General features: G+C 41.9%; 1 long non-coding RNA gene across 1 annotated transcript in view; it reads right to left on the bottom strand.

The window, feature by feature from the left end:
- Nucleotides 1–14,133, bottom strand: part of LOC113490410 — a 19,788-nt gene extending 5,655 nt beyond the window's left edge. The window contains exons 1-2 of the long non-coding RNA XR_003400232.1: nucleotides 14,124–14,133; nucleotides 5,757–5,759 (exon numbers count right to left, since the gene is read on the bottom strand). This is a non-coding gene — a long non-coding RNA (uncharacterized LOC113490410). The remainder of the gene's footprint in view (nucleotides 1–5,756; nucleotides 5,760–14,123) is intronic.
- Nucleotides 14,134–14,462: the final 329 nt, after the last annotated feature.

Raw genomic sequence — 14,462 nt, forward strand, 5'->3', positions numbered from 1 at the left:
AAAAAAAAAAAAAAAAAAAAAGGCATTTCGAAGACTGTAGGGTGCTCATCAATGCAGCGTCAGAAATTGTCCATGAGGATTCACAGACAATAGAAAGAGCTGAAACTTGATATATGTAGCAAAAAAAAAAGCATGCTGAGACACTCAGCTGGGTCTTTGTCTTGCCAGTGACCTAAACCAATTTAATCCAGTTTAATTTTGTTAAAATATATATTATCTGACCAGTGTAAAGTTACACACTAGACTTTTATCAATCACAGATATCTATCACACAGGAATATGCATGTCTCTGCAGGGCAAGGAAGGCAAAACCAGCAGGTGTTACTTATTGTGAGTTAACTTACCACAAGATGTCACCAGTGTCAAATATAAGAACGTATAAAAAACAGGAACTGTATTTGCAAAGCTGATTTACAAAAAATATATCCTGTCAAAATCATTACTGTTGTAAAATTTGGGCTTGTTAAATCTGGAATTTTTATAATACATACAAGTCATTGGTGGTACACCAATGTATAATTTTTCTAAAATCTCACCTATCATTTCTGTTTATTAGTACAAAATGATTATAAGTATGATGGTTTTTATTTATGTCTCCTGCTCACAGCGCATTGTGTCAAAGCTACTGTTTCTCTGAATAATACTAGAAGAATAATACTAGAAATGGAAGTTCAACAGATTCAGACGCATGAGAGGTCTTTGTAAGCTAAGAGAGGAAACATATTCCCATCTGCCTCCAACTTTCAGAAGAAATGTTCTCTTAACTGTATTGTGAGTCTTTGAAAATTTACCCTGCAATACTGTGAAGCAATTTTTTTTTTTTTCTAGAATTCATTTTGAAAGGGCAAAGTGTATTCCAAGAGCACTTTTTAGAGATGAGGTGTGAAACATTTTTTTAGTGGTGCATTTTGGGACATCCCATTAAGGTAACCGTTGATCATTCACAGTATCCATCTAAAACAAACTACATGCTGTTCTCCTGAGAAGTTTGCTGGTAAATACTGCATTCAATATCGCTCAAATTTATTTGGGAAGCACAGTGTTGCAAGGCAGTGGAAATTCTGTTGTAGTGCTGAGGTGCTCAGCATGGCCCACTAGGTCTCAAGTCCTGAATCTTTATAGCAAGGCATCAAAACTCAAATACTGCCTCTCAAACGGGCAGTCTCAATCTTTGCAAACCAGTAAGGCAGGGCATACAAGTGTCATGAGCAGGAAGAGTTGCAGAGGTGTCTCTTTTCTTCTTTTCTTTGACATTTGTCTTTCTGTCTTTTTGATGACCCGATTTGGAATCTTCTTTAAAATCTCTTTTCCAGATGCCTCAGTTACAGATAAATTGCACAGAGTGCAGTCAGGCTGTTTGCTCCTTCCCTATTGCAGCTTGATGGAAGACTAATCCTCTCACCCTTCCTTCCTTTATGTCCTAATTATCACAACATCATTCTTTCTATAGGATCTGACATTAGATCTGTCTCCTCCCCTGTCATCTACTAAAGACCTATTCAGACATCAGTTTTACTGACTGCATTTGTCACAAAGGGTTATAATATACTATGAATACTAGCAATAGTGGAACTAATTGCATTTGGATGAATAGTGGATTTAAAGTATGAGCAACATGAAAGCCCACTTGTAACTTCTAAGCGTAAGTATTCAGCTCTGTACTGTTTAACTCGGCAGTAAAGACGAAATATCTAGGTAGTGTAAAGTGAATGTACAATGGACCAGTGTGTCTTCTATTGCAGTCAAACTGTCTTAGCTTTACATTTCCATCTGCTTCATCTTCTTGTTGTACATATGATATCACAAAGTAGAAGCCACTCACCAGTGCTTCCAGTTTCATTATGAAGTAGTAATGATCTCATTTTGGAGAATGTAAAGCAACAGCATAGAGAACTTTTGCTGTCATCAGTGGCAGACACAGAGAACAATGCAAAACTTGAAGGACTCTCAGATCCAATATCCACAATATATTACCTAAGGCAGTTCTTGGCATTGGCAGGAATCTCTCTCCCTGTCTTTTCTTCTAACCTAAGGGGGATTTTTTTTACAGACTCATCCTCTTAAAACAAACTGTATACTGCTTGGATGAATACACAGGGGAAGAAATGTCTCCCTTTTCTGCGGATAAAACTGTTAGATATATAGCATTAACCCAAGACAGGTGTTTTCCTTTTTATTTTTATTATACTGGTTTCTGAATTTATTCTGCCAACAGGACTTACTAATGGTTTAAATTAGCACTATTCAAAGTTCTCTGTTGCTTGTTTAGATGAAGCTAAATGTGCAAATTCAGAGACTTGTTCCAACATTCGTATTCATGTGGTGTGTTATAAACTGACTTCTTAAAATTGGCTGAGTCAGAGTACCCAATTTCTTTATTTAGCAAGCGGCAACAAGTAAAACAGCCCTGGGCAGCCGGGGAGTCTCCTGCTCCAACAATGGACCGCACCCTCCAGGGCACTCTGTTTCAATCTTATACTACAAAGTATTACATAGTCATTATACACATATACATATTCATTACTTGAACCCGCCCACTCCCGCTCAGTTCTTTACGCTTGCACAGAAGTTGTTAAATCTAGGGTCAGGGGTCTTCAAATCGTGGGGGGTGGTCTTCTGGGAGGAAGGCCGCAGGTCCTCCTCACAGTGTACGTTTCACCTTTCGCTTGGAATGTGATGATCCTCTGAGTTTGCAGAGTTCTTATCAGTCTAGGCCCAGTAATCTCTTTGCATAATGAGATTCATCGTCGTGAACATCCTCCTGTTTTATTCAATTATGCGCATGCAGTTCTCCACATATTCTGACGTACAGATGCTTCCTCTCTTGTTGTTCCCCCCTCCCCTTTCCTGTCACTTTTTTTTTTTTACACTATCATGTTAGTACAATTAAGCATTTGCTGTTAGTATTACGCAATATGAAGTAGTTCATATTACAGTTCACTGAATTTGATGAACAAACGGTTTACCACCTATCACAATCCCCCCTTTTTCTTTTCACCATGTTGTTCATCAAATCTTTTGAGTGCTTGCTGGCTCAGGATGAAAGTTTCCTCCATTTTTGATGTTCCTCCCAGAGGTTCATACTTAGTTCCCATGATCATTAAATGAGCTGTTTCTAATTTATTCTTAATGATTGCTACTATCTTATTGAATATACAAGGACCAAAAGTTAAGATTAAAATTAATAATATGAACAGCCCTGCTCCTGGTACCCAATCTGAGGCTATAGTCTCACATCCCCAGTACTTAAAATAGAATTGGTCAGGATAATTGCAGTAGCTTTTTCCTGGGTTGGAACTGGGGCAAATATAAAATCCTGAATCCTGGGTGCAAGGTGTTACGGGCACCAGTGTACACAGGGGACTTACAAATGATGGTGCCCCTGATGTTATTATAGTCTGTATTTGCTTTTGGTTACCTCTTTAAGTAGTTAGGGTCCATTCAAAAGGTTGATGGGGCTGGTGGTTCAGTCCAGCCCATGCTTGTGGTATATGCGTTATGAGTAGTATGCTCAGAATGGATTGAGAAGGGTGGAAACTCCATTTCTTTGTTATCCAGGTAGTCCAATAAATCCAATAGAAGGTTGGTAGGATTCTGAAAGTTTTCACAACTTCTATAGAAGGGGGGGAGTGCCTTGCTTCTTTAGAGTCAAGGTGCTTTGCACCCCTTTCTGGCCTTTACTTCTTGGGAGCCTTTTTTTCCCTCAGAGTAGGGTTTGAAGTTTTTTCCCACAGGTGTACGTCTCTGCCTCCTCTGCCTACTCTGTTGCGTAGAGCAGCAGTGGTATTCTTCTTCTCGGCAGCAGTCGTATTCTTCAGGGGTACGTTTTTACCTCTACTCCAGGATACATAGGCCTCCCAGTTTTTAGCTTTAACCTCAGGCCCTTGACAGGGAATTTGAAGTTGGTATTTTGTAGGCCAGTTAGGGTGAGTGTACTGTTTTTTTGTGGTTTGGGTTTTTTTTGGTTTTGGTTTTTTTTTTTTTTTCAGGATTTATTCCTTTAATACCTATTTTCCACCAAGTTTTAGAGTTGTGGGGGTTTGTTTGTTTGTTTTTCCAAATTGTTTCCCCCGTTGTTATTCCAATTTTAAGACCCAGTTAGTTAGTCTCTGTTCCAGTCAGTAATACTGGTTACAGCTAGATCGGAGGTTCACCTCAAATGTATTATGAATCCACCAGTCTTCATATGTTATAATCTATACACACAAAAGGTAAACAAATACAGGTTTCAACTGGACAAAAATATTAATGTCTCACTTATTGAGTCCTTTTGTGGTGTCTTGTACCTTGATTTTCACAGTGTTCGTTTAGGTCTTTCGAAGGGTGAGTTGTAAATCCCCGGGAGAGCTGGTCTCTTGCCAGGATGAATCTCCTATCGGTCCTTTTACACGACTGGTATGCATCCACCTCTTCTCAGCAGTTCGAATAGCATTTTCTGTAGTGATAAGAACAACATAGGGTCCTTCCCAACGGGGGGGTCAAGGAAGATTCTTGCCACGATTTAATCAATACTTTATCTCCTGGTTGAATTGATGCATTGTTATGTCCAAAGGAGGCCTTTGTACCACCATTCCCCGGGCTTGTAGTTGTTTTCTCCTTGCCATTAGTTGTATTAGGTAGGATATTATTCTTGCATCTTTAATTTGAGGGTGATCAGGGGGCATTTCCAAATCATAAGGCATTCCATATAACATTTTAAAGGGAAATATTCCGGTATCTGTTTTAGGCTGGGTTCTGATAATTAGTAGGGCCAGAGGTAAACATTTAACCTAGGACATCTTAATTTCCTGTGAGTGTCAGGGTTCTCCTATTCAAATGCAAAATAATCTCTACATTCTGCTTTAAGAGGGCAGGCCCAAAATGCATCGTTTAGGTCGATGACACTATACCATTGATGTTCACGGTTCAATTGGCTTAATAGCGTGTGAGGGTTTGGTACTACTGGAACCTAGTAACAGTTCTTTTGTTGATTTCCCTTAAATCATGCACTAATCTGTAACTCCCATCTGCTTTCTTAACGGGCAATATTGGAGTATTAAAAGGCGACATACAGGGTTCCAATAGCCCCTTACTAAGGAGTCTTTCTATTTCAGGCTTTAAGCCTATCCTGCCTTCTTGCAGCAAAGGATACTGTTTGATTCTGGTCGGGATCTCTGGGTTCCTAATAGTTACTTCAAAGGGGGTAATATCCAATCTACCCACTGTCTCTGGGGTATACCATACTTCTGGGTTAATCTCTTCTTCATTCACAACTGTAAGGGGGTATAATCTGACTTCGAGTTGTTTTTCTTCCACTTCTGAACTAATTCCTAATTCTATAATCAGATCCCATCCAAGAAAATGATAATCTACTTCTGGGACTAATAAAAATGTTCCAATCACATATTTACATATTGATTCAATAATTATATTATGAAGAACCAGAACTTAAAACGGTTCACCTTTAGCCCCTATTACATTAACTTTTTCTGATGATACCTTACAACCTGGAGGTAAAGCCTGGATGGTAGATCTTTCGGATCCTGAGTCCACAAGGAACTCTACCTCTTGTCGCTGAGGACCCACTTTAAGTTTTATCAAGGGCTCCTTGTTCTTTGGGGTCCCCAGCACATAAAGCCCCTGACCCCACTAATCTTCAGAGAACATTTTCTCATCTTGGATTCTCTTTCGGCAAACCTTCTTCACATGCCCTTTCCTTTTGCAATAAAAACATTCCACTTCCCTCATATTTTTATGCACCAAGTCGGAGGGATGACTGCCTCCTTTCCAGAAGCGTCTATCCTTTTGTTCTCTGACAGGCCTTCCCATCGCTGCTAAAGCTCCTCTCTGTCCCTCTCTCACAGCCATTGCTAACACCCTTGTTTGCTCTCACATTTTTTTCTCTGGTTTTCCTCCTCTCTTCTAACATAAACTTTCTGAGCTTTTCTCAGTAATTCATCCATTCCTCTCTCTTGCCAATCCTAGATCTCTTCCAGCTTCTTCCTAATGTCTACCCAGGACTTAGCCACAAACAGTTTTAACAAAGCCTGCCCCACAGAGGTGCCAGGATCTACTCCTGAGTATAACTGTAAGCTTTTTCTCAATCTTTCAAGCCATTCAGTAGGTGTTTCATCTTTCTTCTGTTGTTCACTAAAAGCTCTATTAATATTCTGCCCTCAGGGACTGATTCTTTTATACCTTGGACTATAATCGTCTTCAGGTCTTGCATATGGCCTCTATCAATTTCATTCTGATTATTTCAGTTAGGTCGAATTAGAGACCGCTTCATATCTGTTGCTGGGCTCTGCTGATGCTGGTCCCAGATTCTCATTCCTGCCCTCCTGATCATGTCTCCTTTTTTTTGGCAGTGAATAATATAGCTATTATGGCTTGCATTTCATCCCAGGTGTAAATATTTGGTCCTAAAAATTGATTCACCCGCTCTGCCACACCTAGGGGGTCCTCCCATTGCAACCTCCCTTAGGGGGTACAAGTTGCTGTTGCCTTGTCCTGCTCTAGTCTGACTCCGGGTTACTCTTCTTTGTTCCCTCGGGGAATTTGGTGGGGAGTCTGAATCTCCCGGGTATTCTGGTGCAGTTGGGGGAGTTGAAGGCTCCTGAGGTGGGCAGGGTGATTTCCTGACTGGGTCTGTCCCACTGCAGCAGGATCAGAAACACCAGTCAGAACATCATCAATATATTGATATATCTTGACCCCTTCCCTAGGAGGGATTTGAGCAAGCTCCTGCACTAGTGCATAATGAACAATGGTCAGTGGATGGCAGTATCCCTGGGGGAGATATGTAAAAATAAATTGCACACCTTCCCATATAAAGGCAAAGCCATCTCTGTCTGCCTCCTTTATTGCAATCAGTTTAGCTATGTTAGGTACTGCAGCTGTTAGAGGACCTGTATGGACATATAATCGCCAATAGTCAACTGTCAGTCGCCACTTTCCCTTAGGTTTATGGACTGGCCACACTGGGGGATTATAGGGTGAGTGACTTGGAATGATTATCGCTTGTTCTCGCAGCTCTGCTCTTACCAGAGCAATCTCTTCCCTGGAACACAATGGTAAGGCGTAAGGTTTCACATTAACAATTTTAGAAGGAGGAAGTGCAGGCGCTTGCTGTAAAAGTCTTATAGAGGAAGTTGGGGACCAAGATTTCCATTTTCTTCCTTTTGAATCTACCCAGGCTTGTCCCTTCAATAGGTCAAGTCTCAGGATATTTGTGGAAAAATGTTTTAGAAATGTAATAGTTTCTGTTGCAGTTTCATTCCCAGGTAACCAGCATTTCACCCGAGCAGTCGGCTGTGGCTTAGAGTCCCCGAAAACATCTGTAACCCAAATCTGCTTCTTGCCAGCAATTATGCTATTCCACTTGGTAATATCAGTTTGGAGTGCTGAGACCTAAGCACCCATATCTACTAGAGAAATAACTGGAGTTTTAAGGGAGCCAAGCGGAAAAGTAATCAACAGGTCTCCCTTGGTATTTTCTGTGAGACTCTTTAAGTGGACCCACACGCCATCCCCCAGCTCACTTACTGGGGATGGCATGTCCAGTTTTTTGACCCTAAATCAATCAAGTCCTCTTCAGAGGCAGTTGGTGTTTGTGAAGCAATTACCACCATCTCGTGAGTTTTCAGTTCTGTCCCTCCCTTTGACCGAAAGATCTGCTCGGCTGGGGTGGGTGGGGGGCGGGCAGCTTCCTTCTGCCTCTGCCTTTCCAGGCTCAAATGAGCTTGCTTTTTTTTTTTTTTTTTTTTTTTTAAACTGTAGTAGGCAGATCATGCATTAACTCTCGGAGAATCCCCTGTCTCATTCCCTCAGTCCACAAGCGGTTTCTCTTTGCTCTTAAAACTTGTGGAGGGGAAGGAGACAGATTTTCCTGCTTTTCCATTCTGTGTAAGGAGGGCTTAGGTTTACCCGTTCCCCTGATAAGGCCCATCCTCCGGCCATAATTTATTAAGTCCTGAGCTATCTCTTCCCAAGTTATGGGCTCTCCCCCCTTGTGAGGCTAATGCATTCCACAAACGATCCTGTAATTGTACTGCATGTGATTTCAAAGAGTCCGGCAAGCTCTGAATCAGGGGAGTCATTTGATTGGGATTACCAATTATTAGCATCGGGGCAGGCAGCTGCGGAAACAAACAGCTGTCATGCGTTAATTGGAGACAAGCAGCCTTCTGCAGACTTTCAGTCAAATGATTTATGGTTGGGATCTCAATACATACTGGATCCCTCCTTTCCAAGGGGTCCAGACTCCCAGCCCAATAAGCAGCTTGTTGAGTTAATGACCATGGCTCTCTCTGGTCGTCAGTAACTAAGAAAACCCCTGGCCCCCAGTACCCTTGGGCCTCATCTTCTGATAACAAAATTCGGTCGCCATCAGTCAAAGATACCCTCCACACATACTCAGTCTCAGTTTCTTGAGCTCGTCTGGTATATTTCTCCTGAATTTTTGCAAGCTCAGTCGCTGGGTATGGTGTAGATCGAAAGGTGACTTGTGGAACTTTCCCACCCTGACCCTCGGTGGTCTCCGTTTTAATTAATGGTCTTAAATATGCCCCCTCATTTTCGGGGTAATAAATTTCTCAGCTTATCTCTATATCCTTTGTTGGATGCAATGGTCTGGCTGCTGGTTTTGTCAGACTTGTAAATTCCTGTTCACTATCTGGAACAGAGCCAAGATCTGTCCGGTTGCAGGTTTCTTGTTCATTCATCTCTTTTTCAGACCATGAGGTCATTCATTCATTCATTCATTCATTCATTCATTCATTCATTCATTTTCCCCCCTCCGGTCTAAGGCATCTAACAGAGCTGTTCTTTTTGCCTTTTGATCAGCAAGGTTATTCTCTCATATTAGTGGGTTTAGCCTCCTCTGGTGTACATAAATGTTTAAAGTTTGGCAGACCCACTCTTCAAAGGACCCAAAACCAGGCCAATAGAGATGGTCGCCCCTGATTTGTTTACCTTCTCAAACCTCTATACAATAATAAATCATTTTTACTTTGTCCTTACCCCGCCTAAAAGGGGTAATTTTCCCAATTATTTAATGTCAATCCTAAAGGGCTATCCGGTGGCATCTGATGGTACCTCACCTGGGTTCCCACACCACCCATGGGATCAGAAGGCTTGCTCTTCTTCTGTCCCATCTTCTGGAGCATCTGCACACACTCACACAATTTACTCCCCCTTTTTGTGGCCCAGTCCCTCGCGGGATATGGGAACCGCACTACTGAGGGGTCCGCACTCGCTTCGCCCTGCTGGGCGTCTCACACACCACACTCCAGGCAACACAATTCCCAACCGAATGGGAAATCGGCCTATACTCACGCAACCCTGTGCGTCTTCGTCCAGGACTTCGTGCACAAAGGTTATGGGGTTAACCGGTGTTCTTTTGCTTGTTGCTGAATTTTAGGGTTTGTTGGTCGGGGCTCTGGCAGACCAGTCCGCAGGCGGGGGCCACTGAAATCCAGCGGGTCACCTCCCCAGTATGGGACTCTGCTGGGAAACCGCGATCCGAGTTGCGGCATCAATTTGTTATAAACTGACTTCTTAAAATTGGCTGAGTCAGAGTTCTCAATTTCTTTATTTAGCAAGCGGCAACAAGCAAAACAGCGCTGGGCGGCCGCAGAGTCTCCTGCTCCAACAATGGACCGCACCCTCCAGGGCACTCTGTTTCAATCTTATACTACAAAGTATTACATAGTCATTATACACATATACATATTCATTACTTGAACCCGCCCACTCCCGCTTCGTATGGTAATTAGCTTATCAGTCCTTTACGCTTGCACAGAAGTTGTTAAATCTAGGGTCAGGGGTCTTCAAATCGTGGGGGGTGGTCTTCTGTGAGGAAGGCCATAGGTCCTCCTCACGGTGTACATTTCACCTTTCGCTTGGAATGTGATGATCCTCTGAGTTTGCAGAGTTCTTATCAGTCTAGGCCCAGTAATCTCTTTGCATGATGAGATTCATGATCAGGATTCAACATCCTCCTGTTTTATTCAATTATGCGCATGCAATTCTCCACATCTTCTGATGTACAGATGCTTCCTCTCTTCTTGTTCCCCCCTCCCCTTTCCTGTCACTTTTTTTTTTTTTTTACACTATCATGTTAGTGCAATTAAGCATTTGCTGTTAGTATTACACAATATGCAATAGTTCATATTACAGTTCACTGAATTTGATGAACAAATGGTTTACCACCTATCACATGGTGGAGTTGCCTAACGGACATTTGATAGGGTAAACATCTTCTCAATAGCATATACTCATGAGAAAGGAGGTACATGAGTCTCATTCTGTGCCCAGTCTTTCTCCTAGCTTCTGATCTCAGAAGATAAAATGTTAATGCATTATCATCTGCAGTGAGACAAAGCCCAGAGGAAAGAATACTGGAAGGAAATAACTGAAATATGAGGCCAAGATAAAAAGAAATTCAATAGCTGGAAGCATCATTAACATGTACTTGTGAAAAAAAATAAAATCCCATCTACACACTGTACAACAAATTTCAAAGAAGTAATAAGGACTGGCAGATACAGTGCTATTTCTTATAATCTTTGAATGAAAGAAAGCCTCCAGCCACTACTTGTTGAAAGAGTAGGTTGTGCAGTGATATCTCTGATCTTCCAGAAAGAAGAAGAAATATGGCAGAGGACTGTGAAATCCAACTACTCAAAAGTTGATCTTGTATAAAGGACAGAATGAGAAATTTTACTCCTTCTTGCAGAGAAAGAAGACATTCACATTTTCCAAGTCAGTGCCAAGAATCATCGAATATCGGTTTTAATAGTTCTAAGAGCTCACCAGTCACCACTACTGATTTACAGGATTTAAAATTGATGGATTTATCTAACTTAACCTCATCTGTGTCATGGAAGAGTGCATGGTCTTATCAAACCTGTTATTCTGCTTTTCTATATCTAGATATCCATAGCAGTTCACTTCTCAGCACTGCAGGTACCTAGAACAAGGCCACAACATGGGGCCTTGTAAATTCAACTCAGCATTTTTAGATGACAGGTCAGATCTCAACTAACAAAACTGTGAGGATACTTTCTCAGCACTATTACTTTGATGGGAGAATGCCAACAAAGAGGTCTTAGTGAACTCATTTGCTGAGCACCATTAATTTACGAGTTGAAAGTCAAAGGGGTTTGAGATGTGCATGGTCATTGTATCAACAACACTACTGCTAGCCTGCTGGTGTTATGTCAAGACAAAAGATGTAATGTTACTGGACTGACATATCACATTATTATATGCTGCTAAATTCATGGACAAAATAACATAGCATGATTGCTATGAAGTTCATATCTTCCTTCTCTGACGTAAGAGAATATGCAGCACCAGCTTCTTTCCTGTTGGATTCTTCAAACCTGAGTTGAAGAAGCTATTCAATCTTGAGTTGAAGTTGTTTCTTTCTACCTTGAGTTAGTCTGTTATGTCCATCATGTTCAGGATTGGGGCTTTTGTGGGGTTTGTTTAAAGTCTTTTCTGAGAGAAACACAGTTTAGGAATCACACAGATTTGCTTACAGCAAGCAGGTTGAAGAGTGGTGAAACATTAAGCAATATATTCTAAGCAGCCCTCCAAACTACTTCACTGTTTCATAAGATCCATGTGAGCCAGTGACATCATTTGTAACACCTGATTTTTCTGATTTTCACACGGGGTTTTTTTTGCTTGGTTTAAATAAGGATTTAGTTTACAGTTGTTACTTACATCTAAACCACTTCCTTCTTTTAACCTGTCATCACTTTTAAAATATGGCTTCAAGATGAACTATTGATGGAACAGTTCTCTGAGTAACCAAAATTCTTCTACACATTGTGCACTTCGTCAGTGAATTCATTTCTTAGCATTGGCTATGTGCAAGATTCTAAGATCAGTTAGGAAGATTTCAGTTATTTCATAGTAGGAAAGAATTCCTGTTTTTTTTGTAGCTTTTTTTGTTTTTTAAAAAAGTGATCTATGCTATGTTTGAAGATACTGCTTGACATCTTGCATTTTGAGTAGTTTATGTCAGCAGAGTTTAAAACATTATCTGTCTAATCTGCCAATGTTTTACATCTGTATTGTGTTATTAAAATGAGGAAGACAAAATGAAGATATAAGGTTGTGGAGTAGTAGTCAGTCTCTTACAATTCCCTTCTTCCTCTTATATTGCCCTCAAATTCCATGAAATAAATGCATTAAGTTTAAATAACAGCTCTTAGATCAAAACTGTACACATTTTTTTCAGATACAGAGTTGTTGGATATGAAGAGTCATCATCACAGTCATTTTTAGTGGCAGACATGTCCATTTATCTTTTCTCTCATAGAGAAGTAGGGAAAATAGGGTAAATAGATCTCAGATGGATATAAACAGGACCCTGTTCTCAGCACTGATCCATCAAATGATTTGAAGGAGAAGGTTCTTATTCCACCAGCACCTTCAGTAGGCAAATCAAAGTTAGAATACCGGGAAAGCAAATACTGCTGTTATACATCTACTCCAAACTCTTTCCTTCTTCCATACTTTAACCATCATGTTGTTAGCCTTACACATCTGGGGTGGGGTGACATCAAGAGAACAGAGACACAAAAAGGTGGAGGGACACAAATATGTTAGAACAAACCTGAGGACTACAGCCTTCCAAGAGGCCAGCAAGAGGGGTTTGGTGCAATCCCACATGCTAGGTTTGTGTGACAGAGTTTTTGGTAGCAGAGGAGGGGTCTACAGCAGTGGCCCCCTGTGAGAAGCTTCTCAAAGCTCCCCCAACTCCAAGTCAGACCCGCCTCTGGCCAAGGCTGAGTCAATTAGCCAGGGGAATCTGAGAGGGAGGTTGGGACTTGTGAGGATGAGTTACGAGAAGGACACCTATGGAAACACCGATGTCAATGAAAGGAAGGAGGACAAAGTGGGGAAGGTGCACCAGTGCAGAGAACCCCCCTGTATCCCATGGTGAGAGAGCAGGGTGGCTGCCCCCCGCCACCCCATGGAGGTCCACAGTGAAGCAGAGATCCACCTGTGGAGGACCCCACACCAGGGCAAGTGGCTGTGCCTGAAGAAAGCCTAGACTGAATGGGAAGAAGAAGCCCCCAATGTTACAGTTCAGTGCTGGGAGGACTGCAACATGCAGGGAAGGACCAATGCTGGAGCATCTCAGGAAGAATGCATTCTGTGGGAAGGAATCACATTGGAGAAAGTTCATGGAGGACTATTTACCATGAGAGGGACACTATGCTGGATTCTATGAATGCTTAAAGTTCCCCCCTGCTCCCAAGTAGGAAGAGGCAGCAGGCTGACTGTAACCCCATCATTTGCTTCCCCCTGTGTCATTGGGAGGAGGAGGTAGAGATATTGAGAGAAAAAACTGAGCCCTGCAAGAAGGTAGAGGTAGGAGAAGATAATATTTTTTTAAGATGTGATAACACTTCTCACTGTCCTATTCTGTCTGTTAAGTGGTGTTGTTGTTAGTGTTTCAATTAAAGTGATTTTCTTTTTCTTCCCCTAACGAGGCTGTCTTTTACCATAACAGTAATGGTTGAGCACCCCTCCCTGTCTCATCTCAATTCCTGAGCCTTTTGCTTTAATTTCTCCTTCCCATTCCTGAGGTCAGAGGGTTGTATGAACAGCTGCATGGTGCTCAGTTTCCCTCTGGGCTCCAACTGCTATAAAATCCAGAATTACAGTCTGATTGTAAACCGTCTCTATCAAGTGGCTCAGAAGAAACACATTTTCAAATGGGCCCCTGAGCAACAACAAGCCTTTGAACAAATTGTTCAAGCAGTAGATGTTAATGATGTGCTCTACACCACAGCCAGGGAGATCGCCCTACCTGGAGTCTCTGTCAGAGAGCACCAGGGGAGACCCAAGGCTGACCTCTGGGGTTTTAGAGACAGGGATACAGAGGATCCGAAGCCTGATATTCTCCAACTGAAAAAGAGATATTGGCAGCAAATGAAGGAGTTTGAGCTGCTTAAGAAGTAGCTAATACAGAAGCACAACTCCTCTTGGCACCCCAACTGCCCGTGCTGGGCTGGATGTTCAAAGGAAGGATCCACTCTACACACCGTGCAACTGATGCCACATGGAGTAAGTAGCTCACACTGATCACACAGTGGGCTCATAGGAAACCCCAGTCACACAGGAATTCTGGAAATAATCACAGATTGGCCAGAAGGCAAAGATTTTGTAATATCATCAGAGGAGGAGGTGACATGTGCTGAAGAGGCCCCACTGTATAATGAACTGTCAGAAAATGAGAAGCAATATTCCCTGTTCACTGAGGGGTTCTGGCACATTGTGGGAAAACATTGGAGATGGGAAGCTGCTGTATGGAGTCCTATACTACAAGTCACAGAAACTGCTGAAGGAAGTGAATCGAGCCAGTTTGCAGAAGTGAAAGCCAACCAGCTAGCTTTAGATATTGATGAACAAGAGAAATGGCCAGTGTTCTCTCTCTGTACTGACTCATGGATGGTGGC

This window comes from Athene cunicularia (assembly GCF_003259725.1).
Source record: "Athene cunicularia isolate RWA chromosome Z unlocalized genomic scaffold, athCun1 chrZ_part4, whole genome shotgun sequence".
Classification (NCBI taxonomy): Eukaryota; Metazoa; Chordata; class Aves; order Strigiformes; family Strigidae; genus Athene; species Athene cunicularia.